The 26,389-nt window shown below is 48.6% G+C and overlaps 1 protein-coding gene and 1 long non-coding RNA gene across 2 annotated transcripts in view; one reads left to right on the top strand and one right to left on the bottom strand.

Annotated features, from left to right (window-relative positions):
- LOC138663547 (oocyte zinc finger protein XlCOF22-like) overlaps nucleotides 1-26,389 on the bottom strand; it is an 86,263-nt gene that overhangs the window by 57,145 nt on the left and 2,729 nt on the right. The window lies entirely within an intron of this gene.
- LOC138663552 (uncharacterized) overlaps nucleotides 7,695-26,389 on the top strand; it is a 50,210-nt gene continuing 31,515 nt past the window's right edge. The window contains exon 1 of the long non-coding RNA XR_011318211.1: nucleotides 7,695-7,764. This is a non-coding gene — a long non-coding RNA (uncharacterized lncRNA). The remainder of the gene's footprint in view (nucleotides 7,765-26,389) is intronic.

Genomic DNA, 26,389 nt, shown 5'->3' with positions numbered 1-26,389 from the left:
GGTCCTAAAATCCTTCCTCTTATTAAACACAGGTTTCTGGAATGCTCTCCTATAAGACAGAAAATAATTATTGGGGAACCCCTTTTTCCTCTCACCCACCTTGGTGAGAATCTCATCCAGTTTTGTACCAAACAGGTACTCACCCTGGCATGGTAGGCTACAGAGTTTGGATTTAGTCTGCGCATCTACTTCCCAACCTTTTAGCCAAAGTGCTCGGTGTTCTGCATTGTTCAGGCCTGCCGATTTGGCTGCTAAACTAATAGAGTCAGTAGAGGAATCCACCAGGAAGGCTGTAGCGCCTCTAATCAAAAAGTATTGAGATTAATTTATCTCTGGAGAGGCCGCCTTTTATGCCTTCCTCCATGTCACGATATGGTATGAAATATCATAAGTAGTTCTCTTGCTAGCCTGCGTGGGCTAAGCCCCCCTTCTTGGAGTGATGCTGCAACAGTTTGTAGCTTCAAATTCCTGACTTTCAACTCCCAAGCCCCCTTCCCTTTCATTCAGCCAAGAGCTGCTTTGCCAATGTACTGGGGGGAGTTTTATGGCCGAAAGGTATTTACGACGGCATTTCCTGCCGTGTAAGCTCTTGTCCAGCTATAAGTGAACTAGAAACTTCCAGAAATCCATGGAAGTTCTTTGTTTAGTTTTTTTAAGATATTAGGCCGACCGTTTACGTTACAAGCACGAAAATATATATTGTTAGAGTCCGTCGGAGGATCTATACATCGCTCGAAACACAGGCTTTTAACTCCATCTGGTAAAGAAGTAGGGTTTTCTCTGTAAATATGTATCCCAGATAGGACATATTTGATCTCATTAGAATGCTCACGTTAATCCGAGATGAATGATGGGTTTGTTATGACTATGACATGTTTTGTAGCGGAGTTATCGAAAGTAGATATAGATTAGGATAAAATGAGTTAACTGAAGAGGTAGGAGGGACGAGGTGATCCAACCCCTTTCTGGGATGTTACAGGCTGTGCTATAACTGTCTGCCCACAACCCTAGCTGTTCTCTTGCCGTTTTCCTGGAAGAGCTGAGCACATCCCATGAACTGGGACATATGGAAAACTGCACTAGCCTGGGTGCCTGCCATGCTTTGAACATGTGAGTGTTAGCTTTTCTCCTTTATTCCCTTTATGTTCAAATTACCGTGTACATATTTGCAATTGTCTCATTTGTAACATCTTTGTAAAATATTTTGATAAAACCCTGCCTGAAACTTTTGATGGGGTATATTATTTGATACTAGTTCTTTCTCCTGTTCTAAACTGTACCCTAAGTCTCTTGAAGGTAAAATACGCTACTGTATTTTTGGGTTAGCTTCGGACCCGTTTAATCGAAGCTGGTGGCAGCATACATTTTGTACTGGGTAGTTGGGTGGCGTTATAGCGACTGCGGCGTTGATAATTATTGATCCTGCCTAAGTGGGAGTAGTTTATCGCGTCGCTGCAGCGTGCCCAATAGCCAGTACATAGCAGGCAGCCTTTCTGGCGACTAATTACCCAGGGTGCAGTACCTAATCTGACCTAAGAGTAAGGGGGGCGCCAGAGAGCTGCAAGTGTTAAGTGGAACTGTAAGCGGGATATACATAAATCCCTGCAGTTCGTGGTACATAGAAAAGCAGTGGGATACCTAAAATAAGCCCCTGCTGTAAACTAAGAGGTCAATAGCCTTGTGTGTGGGTTTTCATCACATCGGGGAGTGGAGGGATAACTAAGATAAGCCCCCCTGCACATGTGATAGCAGTCTGTTGGCCTAAAGTCACCTCGATCCGTCCGTGACGTAGGGGTGACGGTCACGGTGTGAATCGTGACAAATTGGTGGCAAGGCGGTGGGATATCTTAGAGCATTAGTGATTTGGTTTGAGTAATCATTCCTCTCACTAAAAACTTGCAGAAAGTTCTTGCGAGGACTCTGCGCAAATAAGTTTACAGAACGAACTCAGTGTTTTATTAGTCTTGAGACAATTGCGTACTGGTAATTATCCACTCCCTTCTCTTCGTTTTTCTATCCTATCTTTTATTTGGCAACCATGGCTGCGAAAGGGGAAGCCTGGTACAACCAGCAGAAGAAGGACATTCTTGCTGGGATATGCATGTACCACGGCCTGAACCCCCAGGACAAGTCCAAGGCTCAAATGGTCGCTGACCTGGTGCAATTTGAAGCCGACCAAGCCAGGTCACAGAGCCCAGAGGCCGCAGAAGCCAGCACCAGCGAACATGGTGCTGCAGCAGAGGTCCAACCACTGAATGCTGGCCCTGTTAGCGATCCGGGCAAATTGGACCCCCACCTGCAGGCGGCCTTGAAAGAATTCCCCACTGACGACCATAAGGGACGTCGGCAGCTGATTCAGCAATACCGGCAGGAGGCCCAGCAAGCCGAGAGAGAGGCCCGAGCCGAGCGGCAAGCAGAGCGGGAGTACCAGCTGCAGTTAGCCCAACTGCAAAGGCAGGGGTTGTCCCAGACCAACCGTGAGCCCAGCAGCGCTCAGACACTGAAGCCCCGGCCCGATCACTTCCCTGTTATGGAGAAGGATGGAGACTTGGACACTTTTCTGCGGGCCTTTGAGAAAGCCTGCAGACAGTACCGGCTGCCTACAGATGAATGGGCACAATACCTGACACCAGGGCTGAGAGGCAAAGCTCTGGAGGCGTATGCTGCCCTCCCTCAAGAAAAAGATGGTGACTATGAGGCCATCAAGCAGGCTCTGATAGCCAAGTACCAGCTTACACCCGAGGTGTACCGTAGAAAGTTCCAGACCCTCCAACGTGTCCCACACGAGTTACAGTGATGTGGTGCATGGACTGGGGACCCACTTTGACCAGTGGACCCAATGACTGTCAGTGACCACCTTTCCACAGCTGCGAGACCTGATGATCAAAGACCAGTTCTTTCATCTTTGCCCAGCTGAGGTGCGACAGTTCCTGATGGACAGAGAACCCAAAGACGTGACGAAAGCAGCACAGATTGCCGATGCCTATGAGGCCAACCGTAGATCGGAAGTGCGGAAGCCAGTCACCACCAGCTGGAGAGGGGGTAAGCCTGCAACCAATGCCAGTACCCCTGCCAGCCAACACATCAGAGGTCCTGGCCCCGTGGCCAACAGCACCAGACCAACCACCGAACCTTGCAAGTGTTACACCTGCAATCAGACTGGTCATCTCAGTTCCTCCTGCCCAACCAAGCAGAAGAACACCCCAGCCAAGGCCCCAGGGCCTAATGCAGCAGTTCTTTTGGTGGGTGGTGTGGTTGGGAGGGTGTGTGACAACGTACAGCACGTCACTGTGGGAGGCCATGTTGCTACAGGCCTCAAGGACACCGGGGCTGAACGAACCCTCATCCGACCCGAACTGGCGGCCCCTGAAGAAATCATTCCGGGGAAAACCCTAACTGTCACTGGGATTGGGGGCATCAGCTGTCCCTTACCAATGGCCCGGGTTTTTATTGATTGGGGTGCCGGGAGCGGGGTGAAGGAAGTGGGGCTGTCTGATAATTTGCCCACTGATGTTTAGTTGGGGACTGATTTGGGGAGGATGGTTGCATACTACGTCCCTGACATCCCTCCCCAATCTACTAATGAGGGTAAAGTTAACCCTGATGATGATGATGATGATGGGAAATCGCATGTGTTACCTGACCATGCTTTATCTTGTAATGATGCATCTATTAACCATTTTTTTCCTAGGATTGATGGTGAAAATGTTGTACCTGTGCCAGCTGAACCTGATAATGATTTTTCTGTGAAAGTTGATGTGTCCATAGGTACAGGAGTGCTCAGCCACATCGCTCTGCGGAGTCAGACGGCTGAGGAAGCCCTAACAGGGGCAAGTGTCGGTGCTACAGGAAATGGGGAGATGCATGGGAACCGTGAGGAAGGTGATGCCATGAAAGTGACCAGTGCCACCGAGGAAGGTAACTGGCCCATAAGTAGCACTGCCCCTGGAGTTTTGGGGGTGGATGGGGAGGTAGAGCCCATAGCAGCGCCGGCTGATGGGACTGTAGAAACCCCCGGGGAGACAGCCTACGTAGCTGCTGTCACCCGCAGTCAGAGTGCCCGGAACGCAGATAACTGTCTGCCTTCTGGACCCTCCTCAGTCATCACTGTGACTGAACGAGAGGTGGACCCAGAGCAGGTTCAAGAGGGTTCCCGTGGGGAAGGGACCCTGACGTCGCTTTTGGCTTCCCCTAGCCAGGAGTTTCAGGCCGCTCTGCACACAGATGCAAGCCTAGAGAGTTTGAGACAACTTGCCGGGACGCTCTTCTCCGAGGCTGATAAGGAGAAGGTGTTCTGGGAACGAGGAAGGTTGTACCGGGAGACAGTACCCGGAGAATCACAAAAGGAGTGGTTGAGGGAAAGACAGCTGGTCGTCCCGCAGCAATTCCGGGGTGAGTTGTTGCGGATTGCCCATGAGATCCCGCTAGCTGGACACTTGGGGATCAGCAAAACTAAGGCCCGGCTGTCTCAACACTTCTATTGGCCTAAGATGGGGACAGATGTGTCAAACTACTGCCGCTCCTGTGTCACCTGTCAAAGAGTGGGGAAGGCGGGGCCTGCTCTTAAGGCTCCCCTGATCCCGTTGCCAGTGATAGAGGAGCCTTTCCAGAGGATCGCGGTGGACATTGTGGGCCCGCTGGCTGTCCCCAGCAGCTCTGGAAAGCAATATATCCTTACTGTGGTAGACTACGCTACCCGGTACCCAGAGGCAGTAGCTCTGTCGTCAACTAGGGCAGATAAGGTGGCGGATGCCCTGTTGGCTATCTTTTCACGTGTAGGATTTCCCATGGAAATGCTTACTGATCAAGGGACCCAATTTATGTCTCGCCTAATGGAGGCTCTCTGTAAGAGAATGCAGGTGAAGCACCTGGTATCTAGTGCGTATCACCCACAGACCAATGGCTTGTGTGAACGCTTCAATGGTACCCTCAAACAGATGCTACGCATGCTGGTTGAGACTCAAGGGCGCGACTGGGAGCAGTACCTCCCACACCTGTTGTTCGCTTACCGAGAGGTTCCGCAGGCCTCGACGGGGTTCTCCCCCTTCGAGCTCCTGTACGGCAGGCGAGTTCAGGGACCCCTTGGGTTGGTAAGAGAATCCTGGGAAGAGGAGCCGAACCCTTCTGAAGTGTCCACAGTGGAGTATGTCATGCGCTTCCGTGACAAGATGCAGACCTTGACGCAGTTGGTGCATGACAACATGACGCAGGCTCAGGCTGATCAGAAGCACTGGTACGACCAGAACGCCCGGGAGCGGACCTACCATGTGGGTCAAAAAGTGTGGGTGCTGGTCCCCGTACCAACGGATAAGCTTCAGGCAGCCTGGGAGGGCCCGTACGTCGTCCACCAAAAGCTCAACCCGGTCACTTACGTGGTCACGCTTGACCACGCTCGGGGTAGGCGAAAGGCCTTTCACGTCAACATGTTGAAGGCTCATCACGAACGTGAACCTTTCGTCCTACCGGTCTGCAGCTTGCCCGAAGACGGTGAGGAAGACACCCTCCTGGACATGCTGGCCCAAGCCAAGGCCAATGGGTCCATCGAGGACGTGGAGGTAAGCGCCTCGTTAACTGAACCCCAGCGGTTGCAGTTGCAAACCCCACTGGAACCCTTCCGGGTCGTGTTCTCCAACCGACCTGGGAGGACTAAGTTAGCAGTCCACGAGGTGGACACCGGGAATCACGCCCCACTACGGCGAACACCCTATCGAATCTCTGACCAGGTGCAGCAGACTATGTGCCAAGAGATCGATGAGATGTTACAGCTGGGGGTGATTCGACGGTCAAAGAGCGCGTGGGCATCACCTGTAGTTCTCGTGCCAAAGAATGACCGGACCACCCGGTTCTGCGTGGACTACAGGGGGCTCAACGCCATCACAGCCTCGGATGCGCACCCAATGCCGCGCATCGAGGAGCTGCTTGAGAAGTTAGCTGGCGCAAATTACCTAACAATAATGGATCTGAGTCAAGGATACTGGCAGATTCCCCTGAGCCCTGATGCACAGGAGAAGTCCGCCTTTATCACACCCTTTGGACTGTACGAGTCCACGGTCATGCCCTTCGGCATGAAGAATGCCCCGGCCACTTTCCAGCGGATGGTCAACCTCCTGCTTCAGGGACTGGAGAAGTACGCCGTGGCGTACTTGGATGACATTGCCATCTTCAGTCCCTCCTGGGAGGAACACCTGCAGCATCTCGAGGAGGTGCTCAGGCGAATTCACCAAGCAGGACTGACTATCAAGCCCGCAAAGTGCCAGATGGGCATGAGGGAGGTTCACTACCTGGGGCACCGGGTAGGCGGGAACACCCTGAAGCCAGAGCCTGACAAAGTGGGAGTGATCGTGAACTGGCCCACTCCCGTGACCAAGAAACAGGTGATATCCTTCTTGGGCACTGCAGGGTACTATAGGCGCTTCGTACAGCACTATAGTAGCCTGGCAAAACCTTTGACGGACCTCACCAGGAAGAAGCTACCCCACATCGTCAACTGGACAGATGGCTGTGAGGGCGCCTTCCAGGCGTTGAAAACCGCACTGTGCAACGCCCCTGTGTTGAAAACAGTCGACAGCAGTCGACCGTTCTTGGTGCAGACCGACGCCAGCGAGTTTGGCCTTGGTGCTGTACTCAGCCAGGTTGACTCGGAGGACCAAGAGCACCCCGTGTTATACCTGAGCCGGAAACTTTTGACGAGGGAAGTGACCTACTCCACCATCGAGAAGGAGTGCCTGGCCATAGTCTGGGCCCTGCAGCGCTTGCAGGCCTACTTGTACGGTCACACCTTCACTGTGTTGACCGACCACGACCCTCTGCACTGGCTAAACACCATGTGTGGAACCAACGGCAGGTTGCTACGCTGGAGCCTTGCCCTTCAGCAGTTTGACTTCACCATTGAACACAAAACGGGCAGGGAGCATGGGAATGCAGATGGACTGTCCCGCCAGGATGAACCTACTGAGGTGCTCATGGAGGCATACCGTCGGGTTCTACCTCCCTAGCGCACACCAAAAGGGGGAGGTGTCACGATATGGTATGAAATATCATAAGTAGTTCTCTTGCTAGCCTGCGTGGGCTAAGCCCCCCTTCTTGGAGTGATGCTGCAACAGTTTGTAGCTTCAAATTCCTGACTTTCAACTCCCAAGCCCCCTTCCCTTTCATTCAGCCAAGAGCTGCTTTGCCAATGTACTGGGGGGAGTTTTATGGCCGAAAGGTATTTACGACGGCATTTCCTGCCGTGTAAGCTCTTGTCCAGCTATAAGTGACCTAGAAACTTCCAGAAATCCATGGAAGTTCTTTGTTTAGTTTTTCTAAGATATTAGGCCGACCGTTTACGTTACAAGCACGAAAATATATATTGTTAGAGTCCGTCGGAGGATCTATACATCGCTCGAAACACGGGCTTCTAACTCCATCTGGTAAAGAAGTAGGGTTTTCTCTGTAAATATGTATCCCAGATAGGACATATTTGATCTCATTAGAATGCTCACGTTAATCCGAGATGAATGATGGGTTTGTTATGACTATGACATGTTTTGTAGCGGAGTTATCGAAAGTAGATATAGATTAGGATAAAATGAGTTAACTGAAGAGGTAGGAGGGACGAGGTGATCCAACCCCTTTCTGGGATGTTACAGGCTGTGCTATAACTGTCTGCCCACATCCCCAGCTGTTCTCTTGTCTTATTTTCCTGGAAGAGCTGAGCACATCCCATGAACTGGGACGTATGGAAAACTGCACTAGCCTGGGTGCCTGCCATGCTTTGAACATGTGAGTGTTAGCTTTTCTCCTTTATTCCCTTTATGTTCTAATTACCGTGTACATATTTGCAATTGTCTCATTTGTAACATCTTTGTAAAATATTTTGATAAAACACTGCCTGAAACTTTTGATGGGGTATATTATTTGATACTAGTTCTTTCTCCTGTTCTAAACCGTACCCTAAGTCTCTTGAAGGGAAAATACGCTACTGTTGTTTTGGGTTAGCTTCGGACCCGTTTAATCGAAGCTGGTGGCAGCATACATTTTGTACTGGGTAGTTGGGTGGCGTTATAGCGACTGCGGCGTTGATAATTATTGATCCTGCCTAAGTGGGAGTAGTTTATCGCGTCGCTGCAGCGTGCCCAATAGCCAGTACATAGCAGGCAGCCTTTCTGGCGACTAATTACCCAGGGTGCAGTACCTAATCTGACCTAAGAGTAAGGGGGGCGCCAGAGAGCTGCAAGTGTTAAGTGGAACTGTAAGCGGGATATACATAAATCCCTGCATAGAAAAGCAGTGGGATAGCAGTGGTACATAGAAAAGCAGTGGGATACCTAAAATAAGCCCCTGCTGTAAACTAAGAGGTCAATAGCCTTGTGTGTGGGTTTTCATCACATCGGGGAGTGGAGGGATAACTAAGATAAGCCCCCCTGCACTTGTAATAGCCGTCTGTTGGCCTAAAGTCACCTCGATCCGTGACGTAGGAGTGACGGTCACGGTGGGAATCGTGACACTCCATATCATTGAACCAGACTAACATGGATCTTGCCAAACATGTTGCTGATATTGCTGGTTTAAATGACCCTGTACATGATTCCCAAGATCTCTTTAGAAGGGAGTCAGCTTTACGATCCAACGGGTCTTGTAAGGAACCCGAGTCCTCTACTAGTAACAAGGATTTTCTGGATGTGGACGCTACAGCTGCATCTACTTTTGGGGCTTTTGTCCAGGTAGACAGATCCTCATCATTAAAGGGGTAGCGCCTTTTGGATGAAGGCAAACCTTTTTGTCCCTGACTTTCCCATTTTTTTGACCAAATTTTTAATTGCTGTAATCACTGGAAAGGTTGGTCTTTTTCTCTCAGATAAACTTGCGAACATGTTATCCTGTGGGGTTTTGGGGTCTTTGGTATCTGTTATACCCATGGTATCTCGGACTGATTTAACGAGATTATCAATACTTTCCGTTGGAAAACATGTGTGCTGTTCTCCATCTGAAGAAAGGTAATCTTGGGAAATATCTGTATTCCTATCATCATTATCCGTGGTATGGTAGGATTTTGGCGAACCATATCTTTTATTGGATTTTATTTCTGGAATACTATCTGATTCTTTTAAAGGCCCTTAATTCCTCTCTGATCATTAGGCTGATATCGTCCGTTCTTATTGAGGATTCTTCATGTAGGGTGTTCTCAATGCATGTATGACACATCCCCTTTGTATAGCTATGCGGGAGGGGTTGGAAGCATAAAGCACATTGTTTGTGTTTAGATTTTTCAGTTCTTTTTGCCTAGGGTGCATAGAAGAAAAATGGGGGAACAATCAGCTTAATAGGGTGAGAAACACACTCACCCCAGTGAAGCTTTCTGTCAAAGTAACGGTTGATGAGGAGACAAAAGCACAGGCTGTGATGTGGAACATTCGGATCTTTTGTCCTTAGCACTCCTTGTAGAGGATCTACTCTGCTTGGAGCGTCTGCTGCTGCTTGTATGGCTGCGAACCGCTATCGCTGTGTCTTCTAAGGAAGGCACAGCTGAGTCCTTGGGGGATGCCATTTTGGACACCTGAGGAATCACCGCTGGTGTCTTTTATACCGGAGTCCACCATTTCTTCTGTGCCCGGAAGTACTCGTCACTTCCGGGTCATGGCCACGCAACATGCCACAACATCCAGCAGCACCATCTGATAAGGTCGGTACAACCAGATGCCAGAGTTATAGCATGGTGGAAGAGTATGTGTCCATGTCCACACGTCTGCATGTACTAAGTGATGGGTCTGCCCATTTAACTTTTTGGTTTCCAAACTGGACACATGGCCTAGGCTTGTACTTTTTGACTTGGAAGTGCTGGCATGCCCCGTGGCAAGTGTAATGTTGGAACATGTGTTTATCACAGCAGGGGATGTAATCATCACACAAAAGGCGCATCCACATGTCCAAAGCCAACGTGGGCACTCTCGCATTCATTAAAATAAACCAGGAGTGGAGCCCACAGGACTTGTCTGTACCTTTGCCTGGCCAGACAAATGTACTGTCTGCACCCAGACATTGTTATATTCTTTTTGCCATTCCTTTTATTTTGGGGCCTCACCAAAAAGGAAGAGAAAAAAAATTCACAAAAATAATGTTGGATACCAACTTCCCTGCCTCTTCCACCAACACCGCAATGTCCACCTATTACTGGTCCACCTACACCACCTTATCCTCCACTAGGACATCTGACTACTGTATCTACATTGTTCATTTTTATTTTATACTATGTTCTTTTAAGTGCTGTCCCTGGAAAGGGGGAAAAAAAACAAAACAAAAACTGTTGGATACTAGTGATGAGCGAGTATACTCGTTGCTCTTTTTTTCCCTAGCACGCTCGGGTGACCTCCGAGTATTTAGGACTGCACGGAGATTTAGTTTTCATCCTGGCAGGTGAATGATTTACAGCTACTAGCCTGCTTGATTACATGTGGGGATTTCCTAGCAACCAGGCAACCCCCACATGTACTTAGGCTGGCTACTAGCTGTAAGTCATTCAGCTGCGGCGATGAAAACTAAATTTCTGAGCAGTCATAAATACTCGGAGGTCACCCGAGAGCAACGAGTACACTCGCTCATCACCATTGGATTCCTCATCCCCTGCCTCTTCCACCTTCACCGCCACATCCATGTCACGCTCATCCACCTACTACATTTGGACCTACACCTCTTTTTTCAAGATTATTACTTTTTATTCTCTGTTATTTTAAGTGATCTCACTACCCACATTTGTTTTCAGGGCTATTGTCCTGCTTACCCCCATTTTGTTCAATTTTTCAGCTTTACCCCTTACAACGCCCATTTTACAGCACAAAAGTTCGAGACCATATTGGCTTCTATTGGCTGTGAGCTGGTATCATTATGCTGGGAAGGGCCCAATAAACATGAATCTTTTCAGCCTATTAATCAGTCAACAGCTGTCTGCTTTTTCTTTTTTGCTGGTTATTAAAAAATGGGTGTATTCACCCAAAAAATTAATTGGGGGTCCCCTCCATTTTTAATAACCAGCTAAGGGCTGATATTAAAAAGCTCTGAAGGCCCATGGATATTGGCCCATTCCAACACTAATAAGACTAGTCCTCAGCCACACGAGAAATGAAGCATCTATTAAAATGCTAATCCTTGTGCGTCGCCTCAGCTCTTTCTGATTGCTTTTGTGAAGTGGCAATTGGGGTAATATATACAGCTCTGGCAACAATTAAGAGACCACCACATCAAAATCCTGCCATGGGCAGCCCAATCTCCAGACCTGAACCCCATTGAAAACCTCTGGAATGTAATCAGGAGGATGATGGATAGTCACAAGCCATCAGAGAATTGCTTACATTTTTGCGCCAGAAGCAGTGTGAAAGACTGGTGGAAAGCATGCCAAGACACATGAAAGCTGGGATTAAAATCATGGTTATTCCACAAAATACTGATTTCTGAACTCTTCCTGAGTTAAAACATTAGTATTGTTGTTTCCAAATGATTATGAACTTGTTTCTTTGCATTATTTGAGGTCTGAAAGCAATGTGTTTTTTTTTTTAATTTTGACTTTTTTTGTCAGACAAAAAAATACAAAATTTATTTCTTGAAAATTCGGAGACATGTTGTCAGAAGTTTATAGAATAAAAGAACAATTTACATTTTACTCAAAAATATACCTATAAACAGAAAAAAAAACCAGACAAACTGGACATTTTGCAGTGGTCTCTTAATTTTTGCCAGAGCTGTAAGTATAATTACAACTGTGATTTGTCAAAAATCACAGCTGACATCAAGCCCAGGGTTAGTAATAGAGAGGTGTCTATGAAACACCAAGTTTACTAACACTAAGTAAAAATAAAGAAACACAGATTAAAAACATGTAATTTAAAAATAAAAACTGACACCCTCATTCACCCATTTATTTATCCAAAAAAAAACACCTGTAGGTCCAATGAGATCCACATGGTCACGCGTAATCCACATCGAGGTCCCAAGACGATCCCCTGCTCCAATACATACAGAAGCCACAGTGACATCATAAAACGTGATCCCTCCCCGTGTCCGCCGTACACACACTAAGGGTGGAATGGAAGCCGTCACCTGTGAGATCACTGGAGATTACAGTTTGCGGTTATCACAGTACCCTCTGTGTGAGCCGCCAACTGTCACTTGAGGTGAACTCAAGGAGCACAGTGACCGGCAATACGCATAACCTGGCAGAAACATTGTAGTAGGTTGGATTGCCGGACTGCCCCCTGCGTGACACAGGGGCACTACAGTACGGAAGTCTGACAGTGAACCAGTGGAATCATTACAGTGCATCAGATTGGTGAATCACTGTTGGACTGCATTGCCCACTAGAATGTTATATAAAGCAAACTAAATCTAAGTGGGCAGAAGGACCTGGTCTTTTAGCTTACTAAGTCTGGTATTAAACTACTCCAAGGGACCTGGTACTTTATCCCACTTGATTTAGCCTTCTCACAGTGAGCAGGCTCAATCCAAGAGGATAGAAGGGCCTGGTCCTTTAGCTTACTAAGTCTGTTATTAAACCACTCCTAGGGAACTGGTTCTTTAGCTTACCAAGTCTGGTATTAAACCACTCCTAGGGACCTGGTCCTTTAGCTTACCAAGTCTGGTAATAAACCACTCCTAGGGACCTGGTCCTTTAGCTTACTAAGTCTGGTATTAAACCACTCCTAGGGACCTGGTCCTTTAGCTTACTAAGTCTGGTATTAAACCACTCCTAGGGACCTGGTCCTTTAGCTTACTAAGTCTGGTATTAAACCACTCCTAGGGACCTGGTCCTTTAGCTTACTAAGTCTGGAATTAAACCACTCCTAGGGACCTGGTCATTTAGCTTACTAAGTCTGTTATTAAACCACTCCTAGGGATCTGGTCCTTTAGCTTACTAAGTCTGGTATTAAACCACTCCTAGGGACCTGGTCCTTTAGCTTACTAAGTCTGGTATTAAACCACTCCTAGGGACCTGGTCCTTTAGCTTACCAAGTCTGGTATTAAACCACTCCTAGGGACCTGGTCCTTTAGCTTACCAAGTCTGGTAATAAACCACTCCTAGGGACCTGGTCCTTTAGCTTACCAAGTCTGGTAATAAACCACTCCTAGGGACCTGGTCCTTTAGCTTACTAAGTCTGGTATTAAACCACTCCTAGGGACCTGGTCCTTTAGCTTACTAAGTCTGTTATTAAACCACTCCTAGGGACCTGGTCCTTTAGCTTACTAAGTCTGTTATTAAACCACTCCTAGGGACCTGGTCCTTTAGCTTACTAAGTCTGGTATTAAACCACTCCTAGGGACCTGGTCCTTTAGCTTACTAAGTCTGTTATTAAACCACTCCTAGGGACCTGGTCCTTTAGCTTACCAAGTCTGTTATTAAACCACTCCTAGGGACCTGGTCCTTTAGCTTACTAAGTCTGGTATTAAACTACTCCAAGGGACCTGGTAATTTATCCCACTTGATTTAGCCTTCTCACAGTGAGCAGGCTCAATCCAAGAGGATAGAAGGGCCTGGTCCTTTAGCTTACCAAGTCTGTTATTAAACCACTCCTTGGGACCTGGTCCTTTAGCTTACTAAGTCTGTTATTAAACCACTCCTAGGGACCTGGTCCTTTAGCTTACTAAGTCTGTTATTAAACCACTCCTAGGGACCTGGTCCTTTAGCTTACTAAGTCTGGTATTAAACTACTCCCAGAAATGTCCGATCCATCAAAATAGAAAATTAATACAACTGGTAAATGGTGTAACAAGAGAAAATATCGAAATGTGAGAACTACAGTATTTTTGGCATCCACAACATTGCAATAAAGTACAACAAGAGGCGATCAAATCATTGTATCCACTGTCAGCTGAGGACGCAAAAGAAAAAAAAAAGCCCTCATACAGTGATATGAATAGAATAATAATAAAGCTCTTGAAAGAATGGGAGGAAAAACGGAAAAAAAAAAAAAAAAAAAAACAACGCAAAATCGCCCGGGGGTGAAGGAGGTTGGTCGGGGAGGGGGAGGGTTTGGGGGGGGGGGGGGTGTTGCTTGGGCTGCATGGAAAAATTTGTGGTCATCTAAATCCACAAAAATGATTAGTGCTAGATGAGACGGGACGCGGATGTAATGGGTGCAGTGTATTTTATGTGCTGAAATCAGTGGGAAGATACTGGTGTTTAAAAGTAACCGAAAAATAAACATCGGTGATCAGACTTCATATCTTGTTGTTTACGCACTATTTACTGCGAAAAAAAAATGCCCGGATTCCTATATATTTATGTACAATAGGTGTCCTATAGCCCACTGGGAAATAGCCGACTCACTGTGAGAAAGCTGAATCCCAGTGGTGTAAAGGACCATGTCCCTCTGGTCAATTGGATTTAGCCACAAACCCACATATACCATACCTCCCAACTTTTGAAGAAGAGAAAGAGGGACAAAGTTTGTGGCGCGCGCAGCGGCAAATTTTAGGCTATGCCTCTGACCATACCCATTACACAACTAGTCACACCCATATCCACATCCTAACCACACCCATTTAGCAATGTTGATCACACTGTTTCATAAACAATTTTAAACAAGAAAATATGGCCACACATGATGCTCCATACTGTATAATGGCCACACATGATGTTCCATACTGTATAATGGCCACACATGATGCTCCATACTGTATAATGGCCGCACATGCTCCATACTGTATAATGGCCACACATGATGCTCCATACTGTATAATGGCCCCACATGATGCTCCATACTGTGTAATAGCCGCACATGATGCTCCATACTGTATAATGACTGCACATGATGCTCCATACTGTATAATGACCGCACATGATGCTCCATACTGTATAATGGCCACACATGATGCTCCATACTGTATAATGACCGCACATGATGCTCCATACTGTATAATGACCGCACATGATGCTCCATACTGTATAATGACCGCACATGATGCTCCATACTGTATAATGACCGCACATGATGCTCCATACTGTATAATGACTGCACATGATGCTCCATACTGTATAATGGCCACACATGATGCTCCATACTGTATAATGGCCGCACATGCTCCATACTGTATAATGGCCGCACATGCTCCATACTGTATAATGGCCCCACATGATGCTCCATACTGTATAATGGCCCCACATGATGCTCCATACTGTGTAATAGCCGCACATGATGCTCCATACTGTATAATGACTGCACATGATGCTCCATACTGTATAATGGCCGCACATGCTCCATACTGTATAATGACCGCACATGATGCTCCATACTGTATAATGACTGCACATGATGCTCCATACTGTATAATGGCCACACATGACGCTCCATACTGTATAATGGCCACACTTGATGCTCCATACTGTATAATAGCCACATATGATGCTCCATACTGTATAATGGCCACACATGATGCTCCATACTGTATAATGGCCACACATGATGCTCCATACTGTATAATGGCCACATATGATGCTCCATACTGTATAATAGCCACATATGATGCTCCATACTGTATAATGGCCACATATGATGCTCCATACTGTATAATGACTGCACATGATGCTCCATACTGTATAATGACCGCACATGATGCTCCATACTGTATAATGGCCACACATGATGCTCCATACTGTATAATGGCCACACATGATGCTCCATACTGTATAATGACCGCACATGATGCTCCATACTGTATAATGGCCACACATGATGCTCCATACTGTATAATGGCCACACATGATGCTCCATACTGTATAATGGCCACACATGATATTGCGTACAGTATAATGGCCAGTTATTCCTACACACGTGGCTGCACTCCGTACACCTCACACACACGGCTCTGCTACATCCACACTGTAAACCCCTCCTGACCCCACAAATAAGCTTACCCTTATCCAGCACGGCAAAGTCCTGCCAAACACGGAGGCCCCTGATCATGTGACTCCTGACTCCTCCCCTCCTGTGACCTCATCACAGGCCCTGTGTGCACAGAGCAGCGGCAGCCATACATGTGGTGTGCTGCACTGCGTGTGGAGGGATGCGGCTCTGCAGTGTGGGACAAGTACCGTCCCGCCCGTGACCACGGGGCAGACGCAAAAATCGGGACTGCCCGCGAGATACAGGACGATTGGGAGGTATGCATATATGGCTGCTCTGTGCGCACAGGACCTGTGGTGAGGTCACAGGAGGGGAGGAGTCAGGAGTCACATGATCAGGGGCCTCAGTGTATGCAGGACTCTGCTGTGCTGGTTGTCATGGTGCCGGAGGAGGGGAAGTTTATGTGTGGGGTCAGGAGGGGTTAACAGTGTGGATGTAGCAGAGCCGTGTGTGTACGAGGTGTACGGAGCAGAGCCGTGTGTGTACGAGGTGTACAGAGCGGAGCCGTGTGTGTACGAGGTGTACGGAGCAGAGCCGTGTGTGTACGAGGTGTACGGAGCAGAGCCGTGTGTGTACGAGGTGTACGGAGCGGAGCCGTGTGTGTACGAGGTGTACGGAGCGGAGCCGTGTGTGTACGAGGTGTACGGAGCAGAGCCGTGTGTGTACGAGGTGTACAGAGCGGAGCCGTGTGTGTACGAGGTGTACGGAGCAGAGCCGTGTGTGTACGAGGTGTACGGAGCGGAGCCGTGTGTGTACGAGGTGTACGGAGCGGAGCCGTGTGTGTACGAGGTGTACGGAGCAGAGCCGTGTGTGTACGAGGTGTACGGAGCGGAGCCGTGTGTGTACGAGGTGTACGGAGCGGAGCCGTGTGTGTACGAGGTGTACGGAGCGGAGCCGTGTGTACGAGGTGTACGGAGCGGAGCCGTGTGTGTACGAGGTGTACGGAGCGGAGCCGTGTGTGTACGAGGTGTACGGAGCGGAGCCGTGTGTGTACGAGGTGTACGGAGCGGAGCCGTGTGTGTACGAGGTGTACGGAGCGGAGCCGTGTGTGTACGAGGTGTACGGAGCGGAGCCGTGTGTGTACGAGGTGTACGGAGCGGAGCCGTGTGTGTACGAGGTGTACGGAGCGGAGCCGTGTGTGTACGAGGTGTACGGAGCGGAGCCGTGTGTGTACGAGGTGTACGGAGCGGAGCCGTGTGTGTACGAGGTGTACGGAGCGGAGCCGTGTGTGTACGAGGTGTACGGAGCGGAGCCGTGTGTGTACGAGGTGTACGGAGCGGAGCCGTGTGTGTACGAGGTGTACGGAGCGGAGCCGTGTGTGTACGAGGTGTACGGAGCGGAGCTGTGTGTGTACGAGGTGTACGGAGTGGAGCCTTTTCTGTGAGCAGAGTTGTGTCTGTATTGAGCCGAGTGTGTGCAGAACAGATCCTTATGTGTGCGAAGCCCTGTGTGCACTGAGCACTGTGCAGAGTGGAGCTGTGTGTGTATGGAGCCATGTGTGTATGGAGTGAAACTGTGCGCGGAGCAGAGCCGTGTGTGTGGAGCAGTGTTTGTGCAGACCTGTGTATTCATGAGGTGTATGAAGTGGAACCATGTACATAGCAGAGGCATATGTGTGGAGCCTTGTGTGTGCGGAGGAGTGTGCATGGAGCAGTGTGTGCGGAGCCTTGTGTGTACGGTGGAGTGTATACGCAGCCTTGTGTGCAGAGACTTGTATGTATGGTGAACTGTGTATGGAGGTGTGTGCGGAGGAGTGTGCATGGAGCTGTGTGTGCGGAGCCTTGTGTGTACGGTGGAGTGTATATGCAGCCTTGTGTGCGGAGCCTTGCGTGTACGGTAGAGTGTATACGCAGCCTTGTGTGTGCGGAGCCTTGTGTGTATGGTGGAGTGTATATGCAGCCTTGTGTGCGGAGCCTTGTGTGTACGGTGGAGTGTATATGCAGCCTTGTGTGTGCGGAGCCTTGTGTGTACGGTGGAGTGTATATGCAGCCTTGTGTGCGGAGCCTTGTGTGTACGGTGGAGTGTATATGCAGCCTTGTGTGCGGAGCCTTGCGTGTACGGTGGAGTGTATACGCAGCCTTGTGTGTGCGGAGCCTTGTGTGTACGGTGGAGTGTATACGCAGCCTTGTGTGTGCGGAGCCTTGTGTGTACGGTGGAGTGTATATGCAGCCTTGTGTGCGCGGAGCCTTGTGTGTATGGTGGAGTGTATATGCAGCCTTGTGTGTGCGGAGCCTTGTGTGTATGGTGGAGTGTATACGCAGCCTTGTGTGTGCGGAGCCTTGTGTGTACGGTGGAGTGTATATGCAGCCTTGTGTGTGCGGAGCCTTGTGTGTACGGTGGAGTGTATATGCAGCCTTGTGTGTGCAGAGCCTTGTGTGTGCGCGGAGCAGTGTATATGCTGCCTTGTGTTTGCAGAGCCTTGTGTGTACGGAGGAGTGTGTATGGAGCTGTGTGTGCGGAGGGGTGTATAAGCAGCCTTGTGTGTACATTGTATTGTATACGCAGCCTTGTGTGCGCAGAGCCTTATGTGTGCGGAGGAGTGTGCATGAAGCTGTGTGTGCGGAGCCTTGTGTGTATGGTGGAGTGTATATCGCGAGACCGCTAAGTCTTCTGGGTAATTTCGCAATGCATCTTTGGGAACGGAAGATGGCAGCTGGCGGGAGCGCATCGTCCGACGATGGAAGGTGAGAATAGCAGGTTTTTTGGGTTTTTTTTTAAATTATTTTTAACATTACATCTTTTTACTATTGATGCTGCATAGGCAGCATCAATAGTAAAAAAGTTGTGGACACACAGGGTTAATAGCAGCGGTAACGGAGTGCGGTACCCGCGGCCCGTTACTGCTGGCATTAACCCTGTGTGAGCGGTGACTGGAGGGGATTACGGAGCGGGCGCCGGGCACTGACTGTAGGGGAGGGACTAATCGGACCGTGCCCGTCGCTGATTGGTCGCGGCAGCCATGATAGGCAGCTGGTGAGACCAATCAGCGACGCGGGAATTTCCGTTACGGAAGTTGCCGACAGAAAGACGGAAGTACCCCTTAGACAAATAAATAAATTATATATATAGTTTCATTTTGGGTGTTTATTCTTGATGTATTGTTATTAAGTCACACCTGACGGTATATTTTAACAGGGTGGATAAAATTCTATGGGAAGGCACTAGTGCACGCCAAAAGTCTGTGTGGCACCCTGCTTCCTGTTCCATTTCAATGGTTTTAATTTTTAAAATGTGAGAGTTTCTGATTTATTAAAAGCTGTCGCCACCACCTACAATTTACAAAGTCGTTTGACAATATGAAGTAAAAACACAAAGGGGCATGAAACGTAAGAGCATCTGGTGTGTGGTGCAGTATGGTGTGGGGTGCAGTGTGGTGTGGGGTGCAGTATGGTGTGGGGTGCAGTATGGTGTGGGGTGCAGTATGGTGTGTGGTGCAGTATGGTGTGGGGTGCAGTATGGTGTGGGGAGCAGTATGGTGTGGGGTGCAGTATGGTGTGGGGTGCAGTATGGTGTGGGGAGCAGTATGGTGTGGGGTGCAGTATGGTGTGGGGTGCAGTATGGTGTGGGGGTGCAGTATGGTGTGTTGTGCAGTATGGTGTGTTGTGCAGTATGGTGTGGGGTGCAGTATGGTGTGTGGTGCAGTATGGTGTGGGGTGCAGTATGGTGTGGGGTGCAGTATGGTGTGGGGTGCAGTATGGTGTGGGGTGCAGTATGGTGTGGGGAGCAGTATGGTGTGGGGTGCAGTATGGTGTGGGGTGCAGTATGGTGTGGGGTGCAGTATGGTGTGGGGTGCAGTATGGTGTGGGGTGCAGTATGGTGTGTGGTGCAGTATGGTGTGGTGCAGTATGGTGTGTGGTACAGTATGGTGTGGGGTGCAGTATGGTGTGGGGTGCAGTATGGTGTGGGGTGCAGTATGGTGTGGGGTGCAGTATGGTGTGGGGTGCAGTATGGTGTGTGGTGCAGTATGGTGTGTGGTGCAGGACTAGTACAGGCTTCCTGCTCTCTGACTTGGCATAAAACATTCCAATTCGCTTTCCTTTGATTTTAAAGCAATATGTAAGTAATCATGCTGTCTTATGTGTACACTTATACACTGCTTTATAAGGGCTAGTACACACAGTCCGATTTTTACATCCGAATTCGACCGATTATTTATTCCGACTGTGTGTACTAGCCCTAAGGCTACGTGCACACGTTCAGGATTCCTCGCAGAAAATTCCTGAGAAAAAAAACAGACATTTTCTGCAAGAAATCCGCAAGAAAACCGCATGCATTTCTGCCGCGATTTTGCCGCGGTTTTGCCGCGTTTTTTTCCGGACACTTCCCAATGCATTTTGTAGTGGGAAATCCGCCCAAAAAACCCGCAAAATTAATGAACATGCTGCGATTTTTACCGCGATGCGTTTTTTTAGCGGAAAAAAACGCATCATATGCACAAAACATGCGGAATTCATTCTAAATGATGGGATGCTTATTGTATGCGGTTTTTTTTTTTTTGCAGTTTTATAGCGTTTTTATCGGGAAAAACCCACGAAAAAAACGCAACGTGTGCACACAGCCTTAAGGTGACTTCATTAGCTACATAAAAGTAGTTTGTTTCCATTATGGCCATCCCTATTAAAATCTGCCAAAAGCAGACAGACTTCACATTAGAAAAATCAAAGAAAAAAGGTCAGACGCACAATCAGCTCCGACACACCTGTGCTCCACCTCCAGACAGCTGAGCGTTGTATTTGCCACTACAGAATTGGGTGCTCGTAGAAAACAGAAAAAAATATCTCCAATAGTGCAATAAACAAGAAGACGAGCACTCACCATCTGTGCAAAAAGTCTGTCCTTTATTGAGGATACAGCAGGGAGAACCTGAGGTTCCTATGACGACGATCGTTTCGCTCTAGTGAGCTTCTACATTAGCGGAGTCTACCTGTGAGAACTTGCTGCTAGAGAGATTATTCGTTGCAATCAGAATTCCTAGTGAAATCAATAAATCAAACTGAGCAGCCACAATTTCTTACATACAGACTCTGCCCAGGACAGGCTGCCCGTTCTTCACAAGTGTCCGGACCCCGATCATTTCATCATTGTGGGTCCCAGCGTCCCCTTGAAGCAAATGGTGGTGACATCACACAGGTCCTTTAGCCTGCACCCAATATTATATGATGGTGACATCACTCCCATTGGCTGCATATACAACCCATCCCAGGTTGTGCCATCGCTATACACAACATTCATATTCTAACGTTACTTTCTTACAGTCCACACCTGATACACTGCTGTAAAGCCGACAGCGCTGTTCAAGCACCATGTATTTCCTTCAGGAAATGCCCATCTAGTTACATATGAGATCATTCTTAATTCATCAGGTGATTTTCCATTAGAAGTGAACTGTGAACAGATGTGTAATGTTGTAGAGGCCCAAGGTCCATCTAATTAGCCTCACCCATCTCAATATAACTAAGGCGTAGTCATGTCAACAACTCTAATCAAAGGTCAGAATGACGTAGCAAGCCGGACATGTCTTGTTAGAATAAGAAATATATATGTGAATTAAAGAATATGCCAAGGTGGTCCCTGATTTCCCCATCAGGTGGAGTGTGCATGAAGCAGTGTGTGCGGAGCCTTGTGTGTACAGTGGAGTGTATGCGCATACTTGTGTGTGTACGGTGGAGTGTGTATGGAGCTGTGTGTGCGGAGCCTTGTGTGCATGGTGGAATGTATGCACAGCCTTGTGTGTGTGGAGCCTTGTGTGTACGGTGGAGTGTATGCGCAGCCTTGTATGTGCGGAGGAGTGTGTATGTAGCAGTGTGTGCAGAGCCTTGTGTGTACGGTGGAGTGTGTATGGAGCTGTGTGTGCGGAGCCTTGTGTGTACGGTGGATGGATTTTTCCTCTCTGAACCCTGTTCACACAGGTAATATACAGATGATCAGGTTTTTAAATACATCAGATAGGGATTGCATACATTAGTTAGGACTGCTCTGATATGGGTATACCGTGAAGATTGGTAGAGCAGCTTAGTATACATTTTTTGCAAAAAACGTATCAACCAAATACCCTGTTATTTACATCTTTTACTAGCACTTGCGGATTACTGCAAACATTTTTTCAAACTGAGTGTTTTTGGTTTTACCATTCTCTTTTGTGTCTTCATGTAGCAGTGTGTGCAGAGCCTTGTGTGTACGGTGGAGTGTGTATGGAGCTGTGTGTGCGGAGCCTTGTGTGTACGTTGGAGTGTATACGCAGCCTTTGGTGTGCGGAGGAGTGTGTATGGAGCTGTGTGTGCAGAGCCTTGTGGGTGCGGAGGAGTGTGTATAGTGGAGTGTATACGCAGCCTTCGGTGTGCGGAGCCTTGTGTGTACGGAGAAGTGTGCATGGAGCTGTGTGTGCGGAGGAGTGTGTATGCGGAGCCTTGTGTGTGTGGAGGAGTGTGTATGGAGCTGTGTGTGCGGAGCCTTGTGTGTACGGAGGAGTGTGTATGAAACAGTGTGTGCAGAGCCTTGTGTGTGTGGAGGAGTGTGTATGAAGCTGTGTATGCAGAGAAGTGTGCATGCGGAGCCTTGTGTGTGTGGAGGAGTGTGTATGCAGCTGTGTATGCGGAGAAGTGTGCATGCGGAGCCTTGTGTGTACGGAGGAGTGTGTATGAAGCAGTGTGTGCGGAGGAGTGTGTATGGAGCTGTGTATGCGGAGAAGTGTGTATGTGGAGCCTTGTGTGTGTGGAGGAGTGTGTATGAAGCGGTGTATGTGGAGCCTTGTGTGTGTGGAGGAGTGTGTATGAAGCTGTGTATGCGGAGCCTTGTGTGTGTGGAGGAGTGTGTATGAAGCTGTATATGCGGAGCCTTGTGTGTGTGGAGGAGTGTGTATGAAGCTGTGTATGTGAAGCCTTGTGTGTGTGGAGGAGTGTGTATGAAGCTGTGTATGTGGAGCCTTGTGTGTGTGGAGGAGTGTGTATGAAGCTGTGTATGTGGAGCCTTGTGTGTGTGGAGGAGTGTGTATGAAGCTGTGTATGTGGAGCCTTGTGTGTGTGGAGGAGTGTGTATGAAGCTGTGTATGTGGAGCCTTGTGTGTGTGGAGGAGTGTGTATGAAGCTGTGTATGCGGAGCCTTGTGTGTGTGGAGGAGTGTGTATGAAGCTGTGTATGTGGAGCCTTGTGTGTGTGGAGGAGTGTGTATTCGACACTGTGGATCATCAGCTCCTCCTCACTATGCTCCGCTCCATCGGCCTCAAGGACACCGTTCTCTCCTGGTTCTCCTCCTATCTCTCTGACCGATCCTTCACTGTATGTTTTGCTGGTTCCTCCTCCTCTCACCTTCCCCTTACTGTTGGGGTTCCTCAAGGATCAGTCCTAGGCCCCCTACTCTTCTCGTTGTATACTGCCCCTATTGGACAAACAATCAGTAGATTTGGTTTCCAGTACCATCTCTATGCTGACGACACCCAATTATACACTTCTGCTCCCGATATCACACCGACCTTTTTAGAAAACACCAGTGATTGTCTTACCGCTGTCTCTAACATCATGTCCTCCCTCTATCTGAAACTAAACCTGTCAAAAACTGAACTCCTCGTGTTCTCTCCCTCTACTAACCTACCTTTGCCTGACATTGCCATCTCCGTGTGCGGTTCCACCATTACTCCAAAGCAACATGCCCGCTGCCTTGGGGTCATCCTTGATTCTGACCTTTCATTCACCCCCTACATCCGATCACTGGCTCGCTCTTCTTACCTGCATCTCAAAAACATTTCTAGAATTCGCCCTTTTCTTAATTTCGACTCTGCAAAAACTCTGACTGTTTCACTTATTCATTCTCGTCTGGACTATTGTAACTCTCTACTAATCGGTCTCCCTCTTGCAAAACTCTCCCCGCTCCAATCTGTCCTGAATGCTGCAGCCAGGATCATATTCCTCACCAACCGTTACACCGATGCCTCTACCCTGTGCCAGTCATTACACTGGCTACCCATCCACTCCAGAATCCAGTACAAAACTACTACCCTCATCCACAAAGCACTCCATGGCTCAGCACCACCCTACATCTCCTCCCTGGTATCAGTCTACCACCCTACCCGTGCCCTCCGCTCCGCTAATGACCTCAGGTTAGCATCCTCAATAATCAGAACCTCCCACTCCCGTCTCCAAGACTTTACACGTGCTGCGCCGATTCTTTGGAATGCACTACCTAGGTTAATACGATTAATCCCCAATCCCCACAGTTTTAAGCGTGCCCTAAAAACTCATTTGTTCAGACTGGCCTACCGCCTCAATGCATTAACCTAACGATCCCTGTGTGGCCTATTTATAATAAAAAAAAAAAAAAAAAAGGTTCCTCGCATCATGTTCTCATACACTTTATGCAGTATTAGCCCTCTGTGTCTGTACTGCTACATACTTAGGCAGGTAACTGGTTCATGCAGCTTTACATGAACACCTGAGCCTTACACTATAGCTGGTCCGAATAACTAAAGCAATTGTTACCATCCACCTCTCGTGTCTCCCCTTTTCCCCATAGTTTGTAAGCTTGCGAGCAGGGCCCTCACTCCTCCTGGTATCTGTTTTGAACTGTATTTCTGTTATGCTGTAATGTCTATTGTCTGTACAAGTCCCCTCTATAATTTGTAAAGCGCTGCGGAATATGTTGGCGCTATATAAATAAAATTATTATTATTATTATTATTATTATGAAGCTGTGTATGTGGAGCCTGGTGTGTGTGGAGGAGTGTGTATGAAGCTGTGTATGTGGAGCCTTGTGTGTGTGGAGGAGTGTGTATGAAGCTGTGTATGTGGAGCCTTGTGTGTGTGGAGGAGTGTGTATGAAGCAGTGTGTGCGGAGAAGTGTGTATGCGGAGCCTTGTGTGTATGAAGCAGAGTGTGCGGAGCCTGGTGTGTGTGGAGGAGTGTGTATGGAGCGGTGTATGCGGAGAAGTGTGTATGTGGAGCCTTGTGTGTGTGGAGGAGTGTGTATGAAGCTGTGTATGTGGAGCCTTGTGTGTGTGGAGGAGTGTGTATGAAGCTGTGTATGCGGAGCCTTGTGTGTGTGGAGGAGTGTGTATGAAGCTGTGTATGCGGAGCCTTGTGTGTGTGGAGGAGTGTGTATGAAGCTGTGTATGTGGAGCCTTGTGTGTGTGGAGGAGTGTGTATGAAGCTGTGTATGTGGAGCCTTGTGTGTGTGGAGGAGTGTGTATGAAGCTGTGTATGCGAAGCCTTGTGTGTACGGAGGAGTGTGTATGAAGCAGAGTGTGCGGAGCCTGGTGTGTGTGGAGGAGTGTGTATGAAGCAGTGTGTGCGGAGAAGTGTGTATGCGGAGCCTTGTGTGTATGAAGCAGAGTGTGCGGAGTCTGGTGTGTGTGGAGGAGTGTGTATGGAGCGGTGTATGCGGAGAAGTGTGTATGTGGAGCCTTGTGTGTGTGGAGGAGTGTGTATGAAGCTGTGTATGCGGAGCCTTGTGTGTGTGGAGGAGTGTGAATGAAGCTGTGTATGCGGAGCCTTGTGTGTGTGGAGGAGTGTGTATGAAGCTGTGTATGCGGAGCCTTGTGTGTGTGGAGGAGTGTGTATGAAGCTGTGTATGCGGAGCCTTGTGTGTGTGGAGGAGTGTGTATGAAGCTGTGTATGTGGAGCCTTGTGTGTGTGGAGGAGTGTGTATGAAGCTGTGTATGTGGAGCCTTGTGTGTGTGGAGGAGTGTGTATGAAGCTGTGTATGTGGAGCCTTGTGTGTGTGGAGGAGTGTGTATGAAGCTGTGTATGCGGAGCCTTGTGTGTGTGGAGGAGTGTGTATGAAGCTGTGTATGCGGAGCCTTGTGTGTATGAAGCAGAGTGTGCGGAGCCTGGTGTGTGTGGAGGAGTGTGTATGGAGCGGTGTATGCGGAGAAGTGTGTATGTGGAGCCTTGTGTGTGTGGAGGAGTGTGTATGAAGCTGTGTATGTGGAGCCTTGTGTGTGTGGAGGAGTGTGAATGAAGCTGTGTATGCGGAGCCTTGTGTGTGTGGAGGAGTGTGTATGAAGCTGTGTATGTGGAGCCTTGTGTGTGTGGAGGAGTGTGTATGAAGCAGAGTGTGCGGAGCCTGGTGTGTGTGGAGAAGTGTGTATGAAGCAGTGTGTGCGGAGAAGTGTGTATGCGGAGCCTTGTGTGTATGAAGCAGAGTGTGCGGAGCCTGGTGTGTGTGGAGGAGTGTGTATGGAGCGGTGTATGCGGAGAAGTGTGTATGTGGAGCCTTGTGTGTGTGGAGGAGTGTGTATGAAGCTGTGTATGTGGAGCCTTGTGTGTGTGGAGGAGTGTGTATGAAGCTGTGTATGCGGAGCCTTGTGTGTGTGGAGGAGTGTGTATGAAGCTGTGTATGCGGAGCCTTGTGTGTGTGGAGTAGTGTGTATGAAGCTGTGTATGCGGAGCCTTGTGTGTGTGGAGGAGTGTGTATGAAGCTGTGTATGCGGAGCCTTGTGTGTGTGGAGGAGTGTGTATGAAGCTGTGTATGTGGAGCCTTGTGTGTGTGGAGGAGTGTGTATGAAGCTGTGTATGTGGAGCCTTGTG

Source organism: Ranitomeya imitator, chromosome 2 (genome assembly GCF_032444005.1).
Source record: "Ranitomeya imitator isolate aRanImi1 chromosome 2, aRanImi1.pri, whole genome shotgun sequence".
Lineage (NCBI taxonomy): Eukaryota > Metazoa > Chordata > Amphibia > Anura > Dendrobatidae > Ranitomeya > Ranitomeya imitator.
Note: the sequence above shows the minus strand (reverse complement) of the source record. Positions and strands in the feature narration are given on the sequence as shown.